We start from the raw sequence: 23,208 nt of genomic DNA, 5'->3' as shown, positions 1-23,208 counted from the left end.
AACTTTTCAAATGTATCAGACTTATGTTTCATCAAGTAGATATACCCATATCTGCTCAAATCATTTGTGAAGTTCAGAAAATAACGATACTTGCCGTGAGCCTTAACACTCATAGGACCGCATACATCAGTATGTATTATTTCCAATAAGTCAGTTGCTCGCTTCGGAGAACGGAGTCTTAGTCATCTTGCCCATGAGGCATGGTTCGCAAGCATCAAGTGATTCATAATCAAGTGATTCCAAAATCCCATCAGCATGGAGTTTCTTCATGCGCTTTACACCAATATGACCTAAACGGCAGTGCTACAAATAAGTTGCACTATCATTATTAACTTTGCATCTTTTGGTTTCAATATTATGATTATGTGTATCACTAGGATCGAGATCCAACGAACTATTTTCATTGGGTGTGCAACCATATAAGGTTTTATTCATTTAAACAGAACAACAATTTATTCTCTTACTTAAATGAATAACCGTATTACAATAAACATGATCAAATCATATTCATGCTTTACGCAAACACCAAATAACACTTATTCAGGTTCAATACTAATCCCGAAAGTATAGGGAGTGTGTGATGATGATCATATCAATCTTGGAACCACTTCCAACACACATCATCACTTCACCCTTAACTAGTCTCTGTTTATTCTGCAACTCCCGTTTCGAGTTACCAATCTTAGCAACTGAACTAGTATCAAATACTGAGGGGTTGCTATAAACACTAGTAAAGTACACATCAATAACATGTATATCAAATATACTTATGTTCACTTTGCCATCCTTCTTATCTGCCAATCACTTGGGGTAGTTCCGCTTCCAGTGACCAGTCCCTTTGCAGTAGAAACACTTAGTCTGAGGCTTAGGACCAGACTTGGGCTTCTTCACTTGAGCAGCAACTTGCTTGCTGTTCTTCTTGAAGTTCCCCTTCTTCCCTTTGCCCTTTTATTGAAACTAGTGGTCTTGTCTACCATCAACACTTGATGCTCTTTCTTGATTTCTACCTTCATCGATTTCATCATCATGAAAAGCTCGGGATTCATTTTCATCATCCCTTGCATACTATAGTTCATCACGAAGTTCTACTAACTTGGTGATGGTGACTAGAGAATTCTGTCAATCACTATCTTATCTGGAAGATTAACTCGCACTCGATTCAAGTGATTGAAGTACCTAGACAATCTGAGCACATGCTCACTAGTTGAGCAATTCTCCTCCATCTTTTAGCTATAGAACTTGTTGGAGACTTCATATCTCTCAACTCGGGTATTTGCTTGAAATATTAACTTCAACTCCTGGAACATCTCATATGTTCCATGACGTTCAAAACGTCTTTGAAGTCCCGATTCTAAGCCATTAAGCATGGTGCACTAAACTATCAAGTAGTCATCATATTGAGCTAGCCAAACGTTCATAACGTCTGCATCTGCTCCTGCAATAGGTCCATCACCTAGCGGTGCATCAAGGACATAATTCTTCTGTGCAGCAATGAGGATAAACCTCGGATCACGGATCCAATCCGCATCTTTGCTACTAACATCTTTCAACATAATTTTCTCTAGGAACATATCAAAATAAACACAGGGAAGCAACAACGCGAGCTATTGATCTACAACATGATTTGCAAAATACTACCAGGACTAAGTTCATGATAAATTTAAGTTCAATTAATCATATTACTTAAGAACTCCCACTTAGATAGACATCCCTCTAATCCTCTAAGTGATCATGTGATCCAAATCAACTAAACCATGTCCGATCATCACGTGAGATGGAGTAGTTTCATTGGTGAACATCACTATATTGATCATATCTAAATATGATTCATGCTCGACCTTTCGGTCTCCGTGTTCCGAGGCCATATCTATATATGCTTGGCTCGTCAAGTATAACCTGAGTATTCCGCGTGTGCAACTGTTTTGCACCCGTTGTATTTGAACGTAGAGCCTATCACACCCGATCATTACGTGGTGTCTCAGCACGAAGAACTTTCGCAACGGTGCATACTCAGGGAGAACACTTCTTGATAATTAGTGAGAGATCATCTTAAAATGCTACCGTCAAACTAAGCAAAATAAGATGTATAAAAGATAAACATCATATGCAATCAAAATATGTGACATGATATGGCCATCATCATCTTGCGCCTTTGATCTCCATCTCCAAAGTACTGTCATGATCTCTATCGTCACCGGGATGACACCATGATCTCCATCATCTTGATCTATATCAATGTGTCGTCACACGGTCTTCTCGCCAACTATTGCTCTTGCAACTATTGCTATCGCATAGCGATAAAGTAAAGCAATTATTTGGCGCTTGCATCTTATGCAATAAAGAGACAACCATAAGGCTTTTGCCAGTTGCCGATGACTTCAACAAAACATGATCATCTCATACAACAACTTATATCTCATCACGTTTTGACCATATCACATCACAACATGCCCTGCAAAAACAAGTTAGACGTCCTCTACTTTGTTGTTGCAAGTTTTACATGGCTGCTACGGGCTTAAGCAAGAACCAATCTTACCTACGCATCAAAACCACAACGATAGTTTGTCAAGTTGGTGCTGTTTTAACCTTCGCAAGGACCGGGCGTAGCCACACTCGGTTCAACTAAAGTTGGAGAAACTGTCACCCGCTAGCCACCTTTGTGCAAAGCACGTCGGGAGAACCGGTCTCGCGTAAGCGTACGCGTAATGTCGGTCCGGGCCGCTTCATCCAACAATACCGCCGAACCAAAGTATGACATGCTGGTAAGCAGTATGACTTATATCGCCCACAACTCACTTGTGTTCTACTCGTGCATATAACATCAACATATAAAACCTAGGCTCGGATGCCACTGTTGGGTTTCATAGTAATTTCAAAATTTTCCTACGCACACGCAGGATCATGTGATGTATAGCAACGAGAGGGGAGAGTGTTGTCTACGTATCCAACACAGACCGACTGCGGAAGCGCTGACACGACGTAGAGGAAGTAGTCGTACGTCTTCACGATCCAACCGATCAAGCACCGAAACTACGGCACCTCCGAGTTCGAGCACACGTTCAGCTCGATGACGATCCCCGGACTCCGATCCAGCAAAGTGTTGGGGAAGAGTTTCGTCAGCACGACGGCGTGGTGACGATCTTGATGTACTACAGCAGCAGGGCTTCGCCTAAACTCCGTTACAGTATTATCGAGGAATATGGTGGCAGGGGGCACCGCACACGGCTAAGGAATAGATCACGTGGATCAACTTGTGTCTTTGGGGTGCCCCTTGCCTCAGTATATAAAGGATGGAGGAGGAGGAGGCCGGCCAAGGTTGGTGCGGCCAGGATGTGGAGTCCTACTAGGACTCCAAGTCCTAGTAGGAGTCCACCAAGAGGGGAGGAAGGGAGAAGGAAGTGGAGGAGAAGGAGAGGTGGTCGGCCCCCTTTTCCCTAGTCCAATTCGGACTAGAGGGGAGGGGGGGCGCAGCAGCCCCTTGGCCCTTTCTCCTCTTCCCACTAAAGCCCATCAAGGCCCATTGCTTCTCCCGTAACTACCCGGTACTCCGAAAAATACCCGAATCACTCGGAACCTTTCCGATGTCCGAATATAGTCGTCCAATATATCAATCTTTACGTCTCGACCATTTCGAGACTCCTCGTCATGTCCCCGATCTCATCCGGGACTCCAAACTCCTTCGGTACATCAAAACTCATAAACTCATAATATAACTGTCATCGAAACCTTAAGCGCGCGGACCCTACGGGTTCGAGAATAATGTAGACATGACCGAGACACGTCTCCGGTCAATAACCAATAGCGGGACCTGGATGCCCATATTGGCTCCTACATATTCTACGAAGATCTTTATCGGTCAGACCGCATAACAACATACGTTGTTCCCTTTGTCATCGGTATGTTACTTACCCGAGATTCAATCATCAGTATCCAATACCTAGTTCAATCTCGTTACTGGCAAGTCTCCTTACTCGTTCTGTAATACATCATCCCGCAACTAACTCATTAGTTGCAATGCTTGCAAGGCTTAAGTGATGTGCATTACCGAGAGGGCCCAGAGATACCTCTCCGACAATCGGAGTGACAAAACCTAATCTCGAAATACGCCAACCCAACATGTACCTTTGGAGACACCTGTAGTACTCCTTTATAATCACCCAGTTACGTTGTGACGTTTGGTAGTACCCAAAGTGTTCCTCCGATAAACGGGAGTTGCATAATCTCATAGTTATAGGAACATGTATAAGTCATGAAGAAAGCATTAGCAACATACTATACGATCGGGTGCTAAGCTAATGGAATGGGTCATGTCAATCACATCATTCTCCTAATGATGTGATCCCGTTAATCAAATAACAACTCTTTTGTTTATGGTCAGGAAACATAACCATCTTCGATTAACGAGCTAGTCAAGTAGAGGCATACTAGTGACACTTTCTTTGTCTATGTATTCACACAAGTATTATGTTTCCGGTTAATACAATTCTAGCATGAATAATAAACATTTATCATGATTATAAGGAAATAAATAATAACTTTATTATTGCCTCTAGGGCATATTTCCTTCAGTTATATGCACGAGTAGAACACAAGTGAGTTGTGGGCGATATAAGTCATACTTTGGTTCGGCGGTATTGTTGGATGAAGCGGCCCGGACCGACATTACATGTACGCTTACGCGAGACCGGTTCTCCCGACGTGCTTTGCACAAAGGTGGCTAGCGGGTGACAGTTTCTCCAACTTTAGTTGAACTGAGTGTGGCTACGCCCGGTCCTTGCGAAGGTTAAAACAGCACCAACTTGACAAACTATCGTTGTGGTTTTGATGCGTAGGTAAGATTGGTTCTTGCTTAAGCCCGTAGCAGCCACGTAAAACTTGCAACAACAAAGTAGAGGACGTCTAACTTGTTTTTGCAGGGCATGTTGTGATGTGATATGGTCAAGACATGATGCTATATTTTATTGTATGAGATGATCATGTTTTGTAACCAATTTATGAGCAACTGGCAGGAGCCATATGGTTGTCACTTTATTGTATGCAATGCAATTGCGCTGTAATGCTTTACTTTATCACTAAGCGGTAGCGATAGTCGTGGAAGCATAAGATCGGCGAGACGACAACGGTGCTACGATGGTGATCAAGGTGTCGCGCCGGTGACGATGGTGATCACGACGGTGCTTCAAAGATGGAGATCACAAGCACAAGATGATGATGGCCATATCATATCACTTATATTGATTGCATGTGATGTTTATCTTTTATGCATCTTATCTTGCTTTGATTGACGGTAGCATTTTAAGATGATCTCTCACTAATTATCAAGAAGTGTTCTCCCTGAGTATGCACCATTGCGAAAGTTCTTCGTGCTGAGACACCACGTGATGATCGGGTGTGATAGGCTCTACGTTCAAATACAACGGGTGCAAAACAGTTGCACACGCAGAATACTCAGGTTATACTTGACGAACCAAGCATATACAGATATGGCCTCGGAACACAGAGACCGAAAGGTCAAGCGTGAATCATATAGTAGATATGATCAACATAGCGATGTTCACCAATGAAACTACTCCATCTCACGTGATGATCGGACATGGTTTAGTTGATTTGGATCACGTAATCACTTAGAGGAATAGAGGGATGTCTATCTAAGTGGGAGTTCTTTAGTAATATGATTAATTGAACCTAAATTTATCATGAACTTAGTACCTGATAGTATCTTGCTTGTTTATGTTTGATTGTAGATAGATAGCCCGTGCTGTTGTTCCGTTGAATTTTAATGCGTTCCTTGAGAAAGCAAAGTTGAAAGATGATGGTAGCAATTACACGGACTAGGTCCGTAACTTGAGGATTATCCTCATTGCTGCATAGAAGAATTATGTCCTGGAAGCACCGCTGGGTGCCAGGCCTGCTGCTGGAGCAACACCAGATGTTATGAACGTCTGGCAGAGCAAAGCTAATGACTACTCGATAGTTCAGTGTGCCATGCTTTACGGCTTAGAATCGGGACTTCAACGACGTTTTAAACGTCATGGAGCATATGAGATGTTCCAGGAGTTGAAGTTAATATTTCAAGCAAATGCCCGGATTGAGAGATATGAAGTCTCCAATAAGTTCTATAGCTGCAAGATGGAGGAGAACAGTTCTGTCAGTGAGCATATACTCAAAATGTATGGTTATAATAATCACTTGATTCAATTGGGAGTTAATCTTCCAGATGATTGTGTCATTGACAAAATTCTCCAATCACTACCACCAAGCTACAAGAGCTTCGTGATGAACTATAATATGCAAGGGATGAATAAGACTATTCCCGAGCTCTTCGCAATGCTGAAAGCTGCGGAGGTAGAAATCAAGAAGGAGCATCAAGTGTTGATGGTCAACAAGACCACTAGTTTCAAGAAAAAGGGCAAAGGGAAGAAGAAGGGGAACTTCAAAAAGAACAGCAAGCAAGTTGCTACTCAAGAGAAGAAACCCAAACCTGGACCTAAGCCTGAAACTGAGTGCTTCTACTGCAACCAGACTGGTCACTGGAAGCGGAACTGCCCAAGTATTTGGCTGATAAGAAGGATGGCAGGGTGAACAAAGGTATATGTGATATACATGTTATTGATGTGTACCTTACTAATGCTTGCAGTAGCACCTGGGTATTTGATACTGGTTCTGTTGATAATATTTGCAACTCGAAATAGGGACTAAGGATTAAGCGAAGATTGGCTAAGGACGAGGTGACGATGCGTGTGGGAAATGGTTTCAAAGTCGATGTGATCGCAGTCGGCACGCTACCTCTACATCTACCTTCGGGATTAGTATTAGACCTAAATAATTGTTATTTAGTGCCAGCGTTAAGCACGAACATTATATCTGGATCTTGTTTGATGCGAGACGATTATTCATTTAAATCAGAGAATAATGGTTGTTCTATTTATATGAGTAATATCTTTTATGGTCATGCACCCTTAAAGAGTGGTCTATTCTTATTAAATCTCGATAGTAGTGACACAAATATTCATAATGTTGAAGCCAAAAGATGCAGAGTTGATAATGATAGTGCAACTTATTTGTGGCACTGCCGTTTGGGTCATATCGGTGTAACGCGCATGAAGAAACTCCATACTGATGGGCTTTTGGAACCACTTGATTATGAATCACTTGGTACTTGCGAACCGTGCCTTATGGGTAAGATGACAAAAACACTGTTCTCCGGTACTATGGAGAGAGCAACAGATTTGTTGGAAATCATACATACAGATGTATGTGGTCCGATGAATGTTGAGGCTCGTGGCGGATATCGTTATTTTCTCACCTTCACAAATGACTTAAGCAGATATGGGTATATCTACTTAATGAAACATAAGTCTGAAACGTTTTAAAAGTTCAAAGAATTTCAGAGTGAAGTTGAAAATCATCGTAACAAGAAAATAAAATTCCTACGATCTGATCGTGGAGGAGAATATTTGAGTTACGAGTTTGGTGTACATTTGAAACAATGTGGAATAGTTTCGCAACTTACGCCACCCGGAACACCACAGCGTAATGGTGTGTCCGAACGTTGTAATCGTACCTTACTAGATATGGTGCGATCTATGACATCTCTTACTGATTTACTGCTATCGTTTTGGGGATATGCTCTAGAGACTGCCGCATTCACGTTAAATAGGGCACCATCAAAATCCGTTGAGACGACGCCTTATGAACTGTGGTTTGGCAAGAAACCAAAGTTGTCGTTTCTGAAAGTTTGGGGCTGCGATGCTTATGTGAAAAAGCTTCAACCTGATAAGCTCGAACCCAAATCGGAGAAATGTGTCTTCATAGGATATCCAAAGGAAACTATTGGATACACCTTCTATCACAGATCCGAAGGCAAGACTTTTGTTGCTAAATTTGGAAACTTTCTAGAGAAGGAGTTTCTCTCGAAAGAAGTGAGTGGGAGGAAAGTAGAACTTGACGAGGTAACTGTACCTGCTCCCTTATTGGAAAGCAGTACATCACAGAAACCAGTTTCTGTGACACCTACACCAATTAGTGAGGAAGCTAATGATAATGATCATGAAACTTCAGAACAAGATTCTACTGAACCTCGTACATCAACCAGAGTAAGATCCGCGCCAGAGTGGTACGGTAATCCTGTTCTGGAAGTCATGCTACTAGATCATGATGAACCTACGAACTATGAAGAAGCGATGGTGAGCCCAGATTCCGCAAAATGGCTTGAAGCCATGAAATCTGAGATGGGATCCATGTATGAGAACAAAGTATGGACTTTGGTTGACTTGCCCAATGATCGTTAAGTGATTGAAAATAAATGGATCTTCAAGAAGAAGACTGACGCTGACGGTAATGTTACTGTCTACAAAGCTCGACTTGTCGCAAAAGGTTTTCGGCAAGTTCAAGGGATTGACTACGATGAGACCTTCTCACCCGTAGCGATGCTTAAGTCTGTCCGAATCATGTTAGCAATTACCGCATTTTATGATTATGAAATTTGGCAAATGGATGTCAAAACTGCATTCCTGAATGGATTTCTGCAAGAAGAGTTGTATATGATGTAGCCGGAAGGTTTTGTCGACCCAAAGGGAGCTAACAAAGTGTGCAAGCTCCAGCGATCCATTTATGGACTGGTGCAAGCCTCTCGGAGTTGGAATAAACGCTTTGATAGTGTGATCAAAGCATTTGGTTTTATACAGACTTTTGGAGAAGCCTGTATTTACAAGAAAGTGAGTGGGAGCTCTGTAGCATTTCTGATATTATATGTAGATGACATATTACTAATCGGAAATGATATAGAATTTCTGGATAGCATAAAAGGATACTTGAATAAAAGTTTTTCAATGAAAGACCTCGGTGAAGCTCCCTACATATTGGGCATCAAGATCTATAGAGACAGATCGAGACGCTTAATTGGACTTTCACAAAGGACATACCTTGACAAAGTTTTGAAAAAGTTCAAAATGGATCAAGCAAAGAAAGGATTCTTGCCTGTGTTACAAGGTGTGAAATTGAGTAAGACTCAAAGTCCGACCAATGCAGAAGATAGAGAGAAAATGAAAGATGTTCCCTATGCTTCAGCCATAGGCTCTATCATGTATGCAATGCTGTGTACCAGACCTGATGTGTGTCTTGCTATAAGTCTAGCAGGGAGGTACCAAAGTAATCCAGGAGTGGATCACTTGACAGCGGTCAAGAACATCCTGAAATACCTGAAAATGACTAAGGATATGTTTCTCATATATGGAGGTGACAAAGATCTCATCGTAAATGGTTACGTTGATGCAAGCTTTGACACTGATCCGGACGATTCTAAATCGCAAACCGGATACGTGTTTTCATTAAACGGTGGAGCTGTTAGTTGGTGCAGTTCTAAACAAAGCGTTGTGGCGGGATCTACATGTGAAGCGGAGTACATAGCTGCTTCGGAAGCAGCAAACGAAGGAGTCTGGATGAAGGAGTTCATGTCCGATCTAGGTGTCATACATAGTGCATCGGGTCCAATGAAAATCTTTTGTGACAATACTGGTGCAATTGCCTTGGCAAAGGAATCCATATTTCACAAGAGAACCAAGCACATCAAGAGACACTTCAATTCCATCCGGGATCTAGTCCAGGTGGGAGACATAGAGGTTTGCAAGATACATACGGATCTGAATATAGCAGACCCGTTGACTAAGCCTCTTCCACAAGTAAAACATGATCAGCACCAAAGCTCCATGGGTGTTAGAATCGTTACTGTGTAATCTAGATTATTGACTCTAGTGCAAGTGGGAGATTGAAGGAAATATGCCCTAGAGGCAATAATAATTTTATTATTTTATTTCCTTATATCATGATAAATGTTTATTATTCATGCTAGAATTGTATTATCCGGAAACATAATACTTGTGTGAATACATAGACAAACCAAACGTCACTAGTATGCCTCTACTTGACTAGCTCGTTAATCGAAGATGGTTATGTTTCCTAACCATAGACATGTGTTGTCATTTGATTAATGGGATCACATCATTAGGAGAATGATGTGATTGACATGACCCATTCCATTAGCTTAGCACCCTATCGTTTAGTATGTTGCTATTGCTTTCTTCATGACTTATACATGTTCCTATGACTATGAGATTATGCAACTCCCGTTTACCGGAGGAACACTTTGTGTGCTACCAAACGTCACAACGTAACTAGGTGATTATAAAGGAGGTCTACAGGTGTCTCCAAAGGTGAATGTTGGGTTGGCTTATTTCGAGATTAGGATTTGTCACTCCGATTGTCGAAGAGGTATCTCTGGGCCCTCTCGGTAATGCACATCACATAAGCCTTGCAAACATTACAACTAATGAGTTAGTTGCGAGATGATGTATTACGAAACGAGTAAAGAGACTTGCCGGTAACGAGATTGAACTAGGTATTAGGATACCGACGATCAAATCTCGGGCAAGTAACATACCGATGACAAAGGGAACAACGTATGTTGTTATGCGGTCTGACCGATAAAGATCTTCGTAGAATATGTAGGACCCAATATGAGCATCCAGGTTCCGCTATTGGTTATTGACCGGAGACGTGTCTCGGTCATGTCTACATTGTTCTCGAACCCGTAGGGTCCGCACGCTTAAGGTTTCGATGACAGTTATATTATGAGTTTATGAGTTTTGATGTACCTAAGTTTGTTCGGAGTCCCGGATGTGATCACAGACATAACGAGGAGTCTCGAAATGGTCGAGACATAAAGATTGATATATTGGACGGCTATATTCGGACACCGGAAGTGTTCCGGGTGATTTCAGAGAAAACCGGAGAGCCGGAGGGTTACCGGAACCCCCCCGGGAGAAGTAATGGGCCATATGGGCCTTAGTGGAGAGAAAGAGGGGCAGCCAAAGGTGGGCCGCGCGCCTCCTCCCCCCTGGTCCGAATTGGACTAGGAGAGGGGGGCAGCACCCCCCTTTCCTTCTCCCTCCCCACTTCTTTCCCCCTCCTTGTAGGAGTCCTACTCCTACTAGGAGGAGGACTCCTCCTTGGCGCGCCATAGGGGCCGGCCGGCCTCCTCCCCTTGCTCCTTTATATATGGGGGCAGGGGGCACCCCTAGACACACAAGTTGATCCACGTAATCATATTCTTAGCCGTGTGCGGTGCCCCCTTCCACCACAATCCTCGATAATATTGTAGCGGTGTATACCCGAAGCCCTGCGACGGTAGTACATCAAGATCGTCACCACGCCGTCGTGCTGACGGAACTCTTCCCCGACACTTTGCTGGATCGGAGTCCGGGGATCGTCATCGAGCTGAACGTGTGCTAAATCTTGGAGGTGCCGTAGTTTCGGTGCTTGATCGGTCGGGCCGTGAAGACGTACGACTACATCAACCACGTTGTGCTAACTCTTCTGGTATCGGTCTACAAGGGTACGTAGATCATACTCTCCCCTCTCGTTGCTATGCATCACCATGATCTTGCATGTGCGTAGGAAAATTTTGAAATTACTACGTTCCCCTACACTTATCCATGGCCGCCGCGAACCGACCTTGTTGCACTATAAAAGGAGGCCCCCGAGCTCCTACAAGCACCCAGGCAACCTCAGGCCACTCCCACAACACACCCGCAGCCCGAAATCAATAGGGGAAAGCCATCTTCTCCGTCTCCGGCCGGTTCGGTCGCCCCCACGCCCCAACTCCGTCCGTCGCAGCCAGGGCCTTCCCCGCCTTTCCAACACCACCGCTCGACTCCCCTTGACCCTGCGGAGCTGCCCAACACCTCAAACACGGTCGGGAGCCACGGTATCCCAGAGCCCCAAACCTGCCCGAAGCTCTCTCCGCCGCGGAGCTCGCCGCCGGCGATTCCCTCCGTCCCCGCCAGCCAGTCGACCACCGGGAGGACCGCCTAGGAGTGGCGGATCCATCCCTGGCCTCGGATGCCCTCGAGGAGCCCCCATTCGCCGGCGATGATCGCCGGAGTCCCGTCCCCGCTCAGGCAGAGGAAAGGGGAGGGAGTGGAGACCAGTCAAACCTGACAAGTGGGCCCGCTGGACCAACTGTCAGTGACCACGAGCCGGTCCACGCTGGATAAGTGAAGACGTAAACCCCAGAGTACGTCATCGCTACCCATAAGCGTATTTCTATCTGAAACGTTTTCTTTTCTATTTTAATTTTAAATACAGAATTTGACCAAAACTTTGACTGGCTATAACTTCTTAAATATAAGTCCAAATGAATTGATTCTTTTTCCTACCTCTCTCAAATTTCACCTAGTTTATTTTAAGATTTATTTCAAAAATAATTAAGACAACTTTTTGTATAGTTTTTAAAGTATGTGTTATTTGCATATTTTTCGAAATAGGATTTTGGAGAGAGAGAGAAGAGAGCTTTCAAAAAATATTGGAGTGCACCTCACCTCTCCACACCTTGAAGGCAAGCATTCTGAACCCTGGCATAATGTTTTGTGGGTTGTTCGATACGGTTATAACACCACCTCGACATGAAGCGTTGGTTATTTTTATGTGACGATATGATCATACACCTTGAGTGCATAAATGGAAATTCTTGCTGTTGGAAATGGATAAGCTTGTGATAGCAATCACCCTCATATGCCTCTCATGCCTACCGGGAAGGACCCGGGAAAGTCTCTGTCTTGTGTAGACACGAGCTTGTCCCTCGTCGAGACGGTTATGACCGGTAGGGCAGGGGAAGGTATTGTAAGTGGTGGTTGTGTCTGATGGCTGTGAAATATAATTCTTGAGCTAACCATGCAGGAAATACTTAAGCCTCCTGAGTCGGCCGTAGATCGAGTCTTGTTCCAGTAACTCCCATACTTGTTTCTTGCTGCCACTTGCCCCTGCCGTAGGTAGGGTACGGTTTAGTAAGTTGTCAACCCCTGTCCTAGCACACACCGTACAGAGAGGCCATGGTGGAAGATACCGGTTGTAGCTGGTAGGCATGCCACCTGGTCCGGGGGCATGGGTGTTTCCGGTCGGGACCGAGAGGGGAAGCCACCCCTTAGAGCGCGCGATAAAAATTTCATCCCATGCTACGCGAGGTTGTAGCCTCCCCACTTAGAGTTTTGCTTAAGCGGTGTCTGGGTGATTCCATACATGAGTAAAGTTAAGCTGGTGTGTGCAAGTCAGGCGTGTTTTCGACAAAAAGACCGTAGACGGAATTAGTTCCGATGGACTAAAGAAATCCGTTACTCGTGGGTAAAGAGTACACCCTCTGCAGAGATAATACCTATTTGAATAGCCGTGTCCATGGTTAAGGACTACAGTCTGGGATGGGTCAAGTGTCGGTCTTAGTATCGGTCTTCGGAGGAGAAACTATTAAACCAGAATATTGATCATGACTTGTGATGTATGATTATTATTATTATTATTATTATTATGGACTAACCATTTATGTTATTTGAATTATTGAGTATCCCTGGGACGGTTCTACCTCCTGGATATTCACTATGATTATTTTTATACATAAGCCCTTTATGTGGTGTCGCTCAGACGCCCGACTGTGGCATGTTTTGTTATTTCATTTAGTTATAAGCCCTTTATGTGGTGTCGCACAGACGCCCGACTGTGGCATGTTTGTTATTTCGTTTAATTATAAGCTCTTTATGTGGTGTCGCTCAGACGCCCGACTGTGGCATGTTTTGTTATTTCTTTTACTTATAATCCCTTTATGTGGTGTCGCACAGACGCCCGACTGTGGCATGTTTGTTATTTCGTTTAATTATAAGCCCTTTATGTGGTGTCGCTCAGACGCCCGACTGAGGCATGCTTCATATTATTATCCTTTCGAGGCATCGCTTCAGACACCCGATCGGTGCTTCTCATTTCTACACCCTGTTTGTTTACTCATGTTTTATTTAAATGATCTACTTGCGTGCATCATAAACCTTATTTCACAACTGACGAAGTGATCATAGAATATTTTAAAGCATGATTATCAGTGACTATATTATACCTATGTTCTTAATGTTTGCGAGTACATTGAAAGTACTCACTGGCTTGTCCCTGGCTATTGTCTTGGACAGATTTCTTGCGTGGAAAGGAACGTTGTGATGACAGCCCCGGAACCTACACAATGGAGATAGCAGCCTCGCGAAGATAGGAGTTATCCTGGTCAGCTGTTCCTGTGGGAAATGGAGTCCCATAGACGCTGGTGACCCGCAAACCGCTTCCGCCTTCATCCACTAGAAAACCAATTGTTGTACTCATAGGCTAGGATGGTCTTGTACTACATATTATGTACTTTGCTTGGAATTTCTGTATCAAGTTGGTGCCTCATCAGCTAACAGTAATCCTGGGGCTGATGAGCACAAGGGCCATTTTCTGGGAAATTATACCCCGAAAACCCGGTCCTGACAAACTTGGTATCAGAGCCAGGCTGACCATTGGCTAATCCTATCTTAGACAGGTCGAAAAACGTAGGTAAACCAACCCACCAGATGTTAACGAAACCCCGGCCAAGCTTCTCGTGTAAGATAGCCTCACAGTGAACCGACACCTTTTGGCAGTCGGTGCCCAACCTATCAACCTAGCCTGTCGATCACGCGCCAGTGACCGGCCCCCAAATAGTCCTTTTCGCAAGCGTGCGAAGGAAGACTCCGTCCCCTTTTTCTATAAAAAGGGCACGCTTGCCTCAACCCAGCACAGCACAGCCTCTACCCCACACCAAGCCATTATGCCTGGCCCCATTGTTCACAATGAGACCACAGCAGCCAACCTTGGAGGTTTTGTGACCGTGCTAGCAAACCTCACCCGCCATGCCTTTGCATTAGAAGAGCCCCCAGAATATGTTGTGTACCAAGGGTCCATGAGCGGTGAGAGCCATCAATTTGGGGCCACTGTGCACATCTATGGTAGGGGTTTATCACCAAAACGCCCCTACAGGTTCACCGGAAGGACAACTTCCTTTGAGCCACAAGCCATCCAACTAGCTGCTCGAGAAGCTATAGTTCAACTCCGGCACTTGTCGCCCTGAGTTAACTGTCGCTCCTTCTACTACTACCCCAGCCATGACGGGTATGGTAGACCACCCCAAGTTGCCAACGGAGACCACGAGACGGATCCTGCATTATTGCATCTAGTGCGCTATGTAAGTGCACTAGAGGGACTGTTCGATCAAATCACCCTTGATCTGATCGCAGCTCGTGGAGAACTAGTTCGCCGAGCCCGCAAGAAGAGAGGCTGAGCCCGACGCCGACAACCCAGTCGTGCTATTTGGACAACCAATCGAGACCTTGAGGTCAGCCCCAGCCATCAACCAAGGTGCTTCGATGACCCCAGAAGTGCTTCGTCGCCTTTTGGGAACACACTCCAACAGGATTGTGGCCAACAATCCCTGTGATGGTCACCATCTCTACCCCGACCCTGCAGTTCCTCAACCCCCTCCAGCTAACCCCGACGGTGAAGCCAATGGAGAAGCCTCGGCGTCCACAAGGCACGCCCGCTTAGATATAAACGAGGTGGACTAAGTCACTCGAGTAGTACCGAGTCTCAGTATGTCCACAACCTGTAACTGTGTGACCTTGTATCATCGCTATGTTGTCTGCATATGCGCCCCTAATTTAAAAAGTAGCTGTGTTGATGTATGGCTGCATTTTTAATTCCGGGCGTAGCTACCAAAACCAACCCCGACGGCACCACAGTAACACGTCACTTTGTGAGATGTGTGTATCTGTGGCTTTGACCCCGACCCCCATGAGAGCAGAACCGACAAACCAGTTGCCCCTCACCACGGTAAATAACCCAGCCCAGTCACTATATAAAAGTCCAGCTCGTGACCTTGCCGAGTACCCCTCAACTTGTGCACAACCCTCACAACCATTTATTGCCATGCCGAGCCCTAGCATTTATCTGAGAACCCCAGATTCCACCCCGGGTAGCTTTGTTAAGATATTATGGGACTTTACCTGTAGTACCATGGGTTCTACCCAGCCACCCCAGTACGAGCTGCTCAAGTCGAGGATCACCTCATCCACCTCGAAATATTGGGTCGTAGTGCACATCCCTCCCGTAGATTCAAATCAAGACCCAACGAAAGTCTACTTCCTGGGGAAATCTATGCCAACTCCGTAGATGGCCATAGAAGCAGCTGCACATGAAGTGATTGTTTGCCTTCGATTCGCGGTACCCTATGCCAGCGAACGAGGGTATTATTACTTCCCGAGCCATGCAGCACTCGGAGTAGTAGCATCCTTTCCCGGTGGACGGATTGAGAGAGACCCAGTACTGGCCAACCTTGTCCAGTATGTCATCGCTCAAGAGCGTTTGACCCAGCGAGTAATGGGTTATCTCCAGAGCCTCGCTGATTTAAATCCTCAGATCGCCATCGGCAGACCACTGAGGCCTGGCCAGGAAAGACGCGCTCATCGACTTATCAATCCGCTTTCCTCGATAGAAGAAGAGTGCGCCCCAGTACCAGAGAAGTTTTCTCGGGATCCTGTCCTTTTACCATTTTCATTGTAAACGTCATGGCTATGTTTATTTGTGTGTTACAGCCTATGATTGTACCCTAAGTTGTGCTATGAGTAAACTCTCGGTTTCACCTAATGGGAGTATCTTGTTTAAAAAAAACAGCTCTTAACAAATCTCGAGGACGAGATTTTTCTTAAGGGGGGTAGTGTTGTGACACCCAAAATTTTTGGCCTTATTTTTTTAAATTAAAATTTTGCCAAGAAATTTAAACTTTTATTTTCTGGTTTTTCTTTTGGTTTCAGGGCCTTTCTTTACCGTATTATTATGGAGTTTTTACCTCAAATGAAAAACTTTCCAAATATGTTATTGGACTTGTTTGCCCTTTCAAGAAAAACATTTCTATGATCAGCGGAATTTAATTGCATAATTAATTCTCTCTGAGCTTTATTCATTAAAATGATTTTTCATTTGTTTTGGAGCCTTTTTGAACTACAACCACTTTATAAGTTTACTTAAAATTTTGACCAAAATTTGGAGATGTCATGTGATGCTTTTAAATCACTTTTATGCAAAAATATATTTCATTCATTTAATATTTTGAGCTCTACACCAATTTTTTAAAATCTGGTCCAGTGGGCAATTTTGCACTACAAGCCATTTAAATATTTCTTTCTAGCCTCCACCAAAATTATGGGATGTTAATAGGAGTATATTATTCAACTTTATGCAAAAACCCTTTTGTGTTCTTTGAAAAATTTGAGTGAATCAACCTCTTCTTCATTCTGGTCCAGCATGGTGATTTGTACAGCAACCATATTTTAACTTGCCCTTTTATCTATGATTCTTTTTCCTACTTATAGCCCATCTTGCAAAACCCTTAAGTCCAGAAGAGTGGACCCATTGGAAGATTTTTGGTTTATGAAACAATGCCTTTTTATTTCTGTCCAAAACTGTGGATTTGCAAAACTTACACTAACAAGTTTGAGCTTTTGGCAAACTAACCTCACCACCCTCCCATTCATCTAGAGAGACTATGATCTGGAAATTTGGGCCACCCCAAGAGTTGCCTAGATGCACTTAGCATTCTGTCGAACACCTTGAGTGTATGAGCAGATTTGGCATGATTATTGGTTTGCTTTGTGATCTTGATCATCTGACCCAACAACCATGTCCATTGAGCTCCTAACTAACCCTAACCCAGGCCTGCTAGTCCCCAGCCCCAACCTAATCCTCTAGAAAGCTCTGGCATTGTGACGAGCACGTAGTGTGCGTGCGCTGGGCGTGCCCAGAGCGCACGTTTTGCACGCGCGCGCACCGAGCCGCCTCGTCTCGCTGCCGCCCGACCCATGCCCGTGCTGCCCCTTGGCCGCCCACAGCCAGTGCCCCAACTCCTCCCGCGCCGCAGAGCCGCCTGGCCCCTCCTCCTGGCGCCCCACAGCGCCACCGACGCTAGCCGCCGACGGCCGCAACAGGGCTCTGCCATGGACGGCACCGCCCAAGCCGCAGCAGCGCGCCAGCTGCCCCCTTTGAACAGCCCGACCTCATCCGCAAGGCCTTCCGCTAGCGCACGTCATCGCCACGTCGCCTGCAGCAACAGAACGGCAGTCGCCGACGAGCTTATCCACGGCCGCCGTGAACCGACCTCGTTGCGCTATAAAAGGAGGCCCCGAGCTCCTCCGAGCACCCAGGCAACCTCAGGTCACTCCCACAACACACCCGCAGCCCGAAATTAATGGGGGAAAGCCATCTTCTCTGTCTCCGGCCGGTTCGGTCGCCGCCATGCCCCAACTCCGCCCATCGCAGCCAGGGCCTTCCCCGCCTTTCCAACACCACCGCTCGACTCCCCTTTGACCCTGCGGAGCTGCCCAGCACCTCAAACACGGTCGGGAGCCATGGTATCCCAGAGCCCAAACCTGCCCGAAGCTCTCTCCGCCGCGGAGCTCGCCGGCGGCGATTCCCTCCGTCCCCGCCAGCCAGACGACCACCGAGAGGACCGCCTAGGTGTGGCGGATCCATCCCTGGCCTCGGATGCCCTCGAGGAGCCCCCGTTCGCCGGCGACGATCGCTGGAGTCCCGTCCCCGCTCAGGCAGAGGAAAGGGGAGGGAGTGGAGACCAGTCAAACCTGACCAGTGGGCCTGCTGGACCCACTGTCAGTGACCATGAGCCGGTCCACGCTGGATAAGTGAAGACGTAAACCCCAGAGTACGTCTTCGCTACCCAGAGTCCTATTTCTATCTGAAACGTTTTCTTTTCTGTTTTAATTTAAAAAACAGAATTTGACCAAAACTTTGACTGGCTATAACTTCATAAATATAAGTCCAAATGAATTGATTCTTTTTCCTCCCTCTCTCAAATTTCACCTAGTTTATTTTAAGATTTATTACAAAAATAATTAAGACAACTTTTTGTACTGTTTTTAAAGTATGTGTTATTTGCATATTTTTCAAAATAGGATTTTGGAGAGAGAGAAGAGAGCTTTCAAAAAATATTGGAGTGCACCTCACCTCTCCACACCTTGAAGGCAAGCATTTTGAACCCTGGCATAATGTTTTGTGGGTTGTTCAATACGGTTATAACACCACCTCGACATGAAGCGTTGGTTATTTTTATGTGACGATATGATCATACACCTTGAGTGCATAAATGGAAATTCTTGCTGTTGGAAATGGATAAGCTTGTGATAGCAATCACCCACAGCCGTGTCCATGGTTAAGGACTACAGTCTGGGATGGGTCAAGTGTCGGTCTTAGTGTCGGTCTTCGGAGGAGAAACTATTAAACCAGAATATTGATCATGACTTGTGATGTATGATGATTATGATTATTATTATTATTATGGACTAAACATTTATGTTATTTGAATTATTGAGTATCCCTGGGACGGTTCTACCTCCTGGATATTCACTATGATTATTTTTATACATAAGCCCTTTATGTGGTGTCGCTCAGACGCCCGACTGTGGCATGTTTTGTTATTTGATTTACTTATAAGCCCTTTTCGTTTGAAATATCAAAAACATATTATATTTGTGAATGTAGGGGGTACTATTGTACCTAACTTGGTTCTAGATAGAAAGAAATATGAGTGCCTATGATTAACAGAGTTTTCTGTCATGCTCTGCTGAAGTCCCCACTAGAACAGTTTATGAAATGTGTAGTTCTTATTCGGTAGTGGTTATATTCAACAATGGTTTGTTCCGTAATTGTTTTAACCATTAGGATCTTCTGTTGCTACTATGATTTATTGCTCCACTCTCCAAAATTGATGTATTATTGGTTCTCCTTTGTTACTAGTGAAACTTGTTTCAGCTATGTACTGCTAAATTTGAATGTGGTGCATTAATATGTTTTTTTACTAATAATTGCTTTGTTTAGGGATGAAACATCCTACTCTTGGTATGTGTTGCATGCTTATTTATTTTTGTATGAAATCTTTTGGTTGCAGGGCGCTTCAAGCAACAAATGATAGTGCCCATGAGGCTTTCTTAAATAACATTTGTTCAGAGTAAGACATACCAAATGCATTGTTTAGTGCATTTTCTGGAGAATGATGGTCCATTCATTTTCTATACTTATTGATATGTTTTATATGATGCTTCCTTGTATTAGTTTTTCTTATGTCCTACTATTTACTGTTCCAAGCAATGATTTATTTGTTCTATTGGAATGGCAGGGGTTCATTCTTCAAAGAGCTTTTATCTCAGAAGGCTCTGCCGATCGAGGATTTGACTTCATTTTGTGGTGACTATGATTATCCGGGAAACACTGAGATGCTTGATCGCAGGTCAGCTTTGATTTTAGCACAAACCAATCTTGAACAATCTTTTATTGATTTTCTTAAATGTGAAAACCTTCTTGCTTGTGTAGCTGGGAGGATGCATATTCTATCATAAAATATAAGCTTGGCTTTAGGCCGTATTGAATATGAGATGCTTCGCCAGGGCCTGTGGGGTTTGGTAAGAGATTCCCTGCTTATTTAATTTATCATGAATGGTTTTGTTCAATTGCTTGTTATGTTATGTGCATGATTGGCAATTGAACAAAGGTGGCACATGGTGACAGTGTAATGGAACCAACATGGCCTACAGACAGTAATATTGTTCTGCAGTAACCAACATGGGAAATTGTACTAAAATATTATACTTTTTATATTCAATTTTACTAAAATATATTTACATACTAATATTTAATATTACTTGATTAATCATAAATAACACAATTAAGTCGCTAAATATCAATTACAATGTTGTTTGTTATGAAATTTTAGTGTCTCCTAAAAATTATATTTGTGTTATGATGCATTGAAATTTTGTTTTGTGAAAAAATTCATGTCTCTCTGTAGATGAATTATGACATGTATAGATGTTTGCACCATTTTAGGTAGGATCAATAAATATGTTGCCAGGAAGCTATAACCTATGACATAAAAATATCTTTAGAGATGTTTGTAGAATGCATAATTGTTTATGTTGTGTGTAATTACATAGAAAAATAGATGGCGTATGTAACATCCTGGTTTTTTGAGGTTGTGAAAATTGAAAACAAATAAGGGTTAATAAAATTCTAATTGGAGATTTTAGTCAAGAATTTAAAATGAATTAATATAAAATGGAAGCAGCAATTGAGTTTGACGCACATTTCCGGTTTGATGTACATGTTTAGATTTAGATTTGTACAACAAGCATTTCGTGTGCTTTGTTGCGCCTCGTCTGCAGATGGGTTGTGGCATCCACATTTGTATATGCCATGACAACCTAACACACACAATGCAGGGACATGCACCAATATTGGCCTACTGAGATAAACATCAGCGACATGTCAAAATATGTTTGCATCTCCTACTGTGATTGTATTAGTGGCAGTAATATTTCATCATATCGCCATGGAGAAACTACAATGGATCATTACCTCACATCAGCAAAAGAAATACAGCACATCAACCCAAAATCGGAAACTAAAAAACAAAGATTCCTCTCCATGCCATGACAAAAAAAAACTCCGTGGATAAAAGATCAAAGGTTGCCCATGAGTGAAAGACCATTATAAGAGTAAGCATCAACGATTCAGATAAAAGAAACACCCAACTACCAACTAAGAAACTTCCAACATCAATCCAAGCCAAACTCGTGAAGCATGCCAACAACAAGCTGCTCTAGTGTACCCACTAGTAGAAAACAGGGCTTTGGTCCAGGCCGGGTCAGCCCATTAGTCCCGGTTCAGTGCAAAACCGGGACCAATGGGGGCATTAGTCCCGGTTCGTGAGCCCAGGGGGCCGGCCGGGCCACGTGGGCCATTGGTCCCGGTTCATGTGGACCTTTTGGTCCCGGTTGGTGGGATGAACCGGGACCAATGGGCCTCGCTCCTGGCCCACAACCATTGGTCCCGGTTCGTGCCTCAAACCGGGACTAAAGATTAGACCTTTAGTCCCGGTTTGAGGCACGAACCGGGACTAATGGGGTTGAGACCTTTAGTCTCGGTTCATGCCACGAACCGGTACTAAAGGCCCCATTTTCAAACTCTACCCCCCCCTGTGGATCGCCTTTTCAGTTTTGAAAAAAATAAAAGAAAATGATGGAAATGTCAAAAAAATAAAAGAAAATAAGTTTCCCATGTGATATGTGGTCTAGTTGTTGGGAAAATTTGCAAATGTGAATTTTGACTTTATTTGCAAAATCTCTCTGAAATTTGTAAAAATGGGCATAACTTTTGCATACTAACTCGGATGAAAAAGTTTTTTATATGAAAAATCATCTACTCAAAAACTTTTATATGGGAACCCCGTTAAACATTTTCAAAATCCTCAAAAACCTAATAGAAAAAAGTTACGGGGCTTTTAAGATCTAGAGTGAAAAAAATTGAAAAAAATTCAAACAGTGGGCAAACTGTGGTAAAACAATGGTCAAACTAATTATTTTAGAATATTAGTGTTACTAAATAATTATTTCTGTTATTTCAATTTTGGTCAAATCTGGTCAAACTGTGGTCAAACTGTGGTCAAACAATGGTCAAACTAATTATTTAAGAAATATTAGTGTTACTAAATAATTATTGTTTTTTAAAACAATAGTTTCAAAATAAAACTATGAAATGTGTCACTTCATGCTCAAGCAAAATTCCTGAAGGTTAAGAGGATTGACATCTTAGTATTGTCAGGAAAACAACAAGTGCAGACTTGGAGCGAGGGAGAATAGAACCCGGAAGTTAAGCGTGCTCAGGCTAGGGGAGTGGGAGGATGGGTGACCGTTCGGGAAGTTAGATGATTTGGAATGATGAGGGATGATTAGAGGATAAATTAAGAAGTGATGAGGGGTGGTGATTACAGACTAGAGGTTAAAATAATTTAGAAAATTGAAAATCAAAAAAAATTCAAAAAACAATTCCAAAAAAAAAATTCAAAAAAAATCATAAAATTTCGTTTAGTCCCGGTTGGTGTTACCAACCGGGACTAAAGGGTTAGGCATTAGTACCGACCCTTTAGTCTCGGTTCCAGAACCGGGACTAAAGGCCCTTATGAACCGGGACAACAGGCCCTTTTTCTACCAGTGACCAACACACTCCATAGAAACAACTAATAACATCCATACAATCAAATGCCTGAGAAACTGTTAGAGTTGTGTCAAATATAGTGTGCAAGATAGGTTACAGTTGGACTATGAGTTGTATTGTGTTTACATAGGATGTGGAGTCGTGTCTTAGTAGGACACTTATATCCTAGGCCTCTCATATATAGCGGGGGTAGACACACGATGTAACCTATGCCAACATAATAGCACAAGCACGCAAGGGGGAGCCGGCGGCATGTGCCGGCACCCGGGTGGC

The sequence above is a fragment of the Triticum urartu genome, chromosome 1A (genome assembly GCF_056163025.1).
Source record: "Triticum urartu cultivar PI428250 chromosome 1A, HENAU_Tu73, whole genome shotgun sequence".
Classification (NCBI taxonomy): domain Eukaryota; kingdom Viridiplantae; phylum Streptophyta; class Magnoliopsida; order Poales; family Poaceae; genus Triticum; species Triticum urartu.
Note: the sequence above shows the minus strand (reverse complement) of the source record.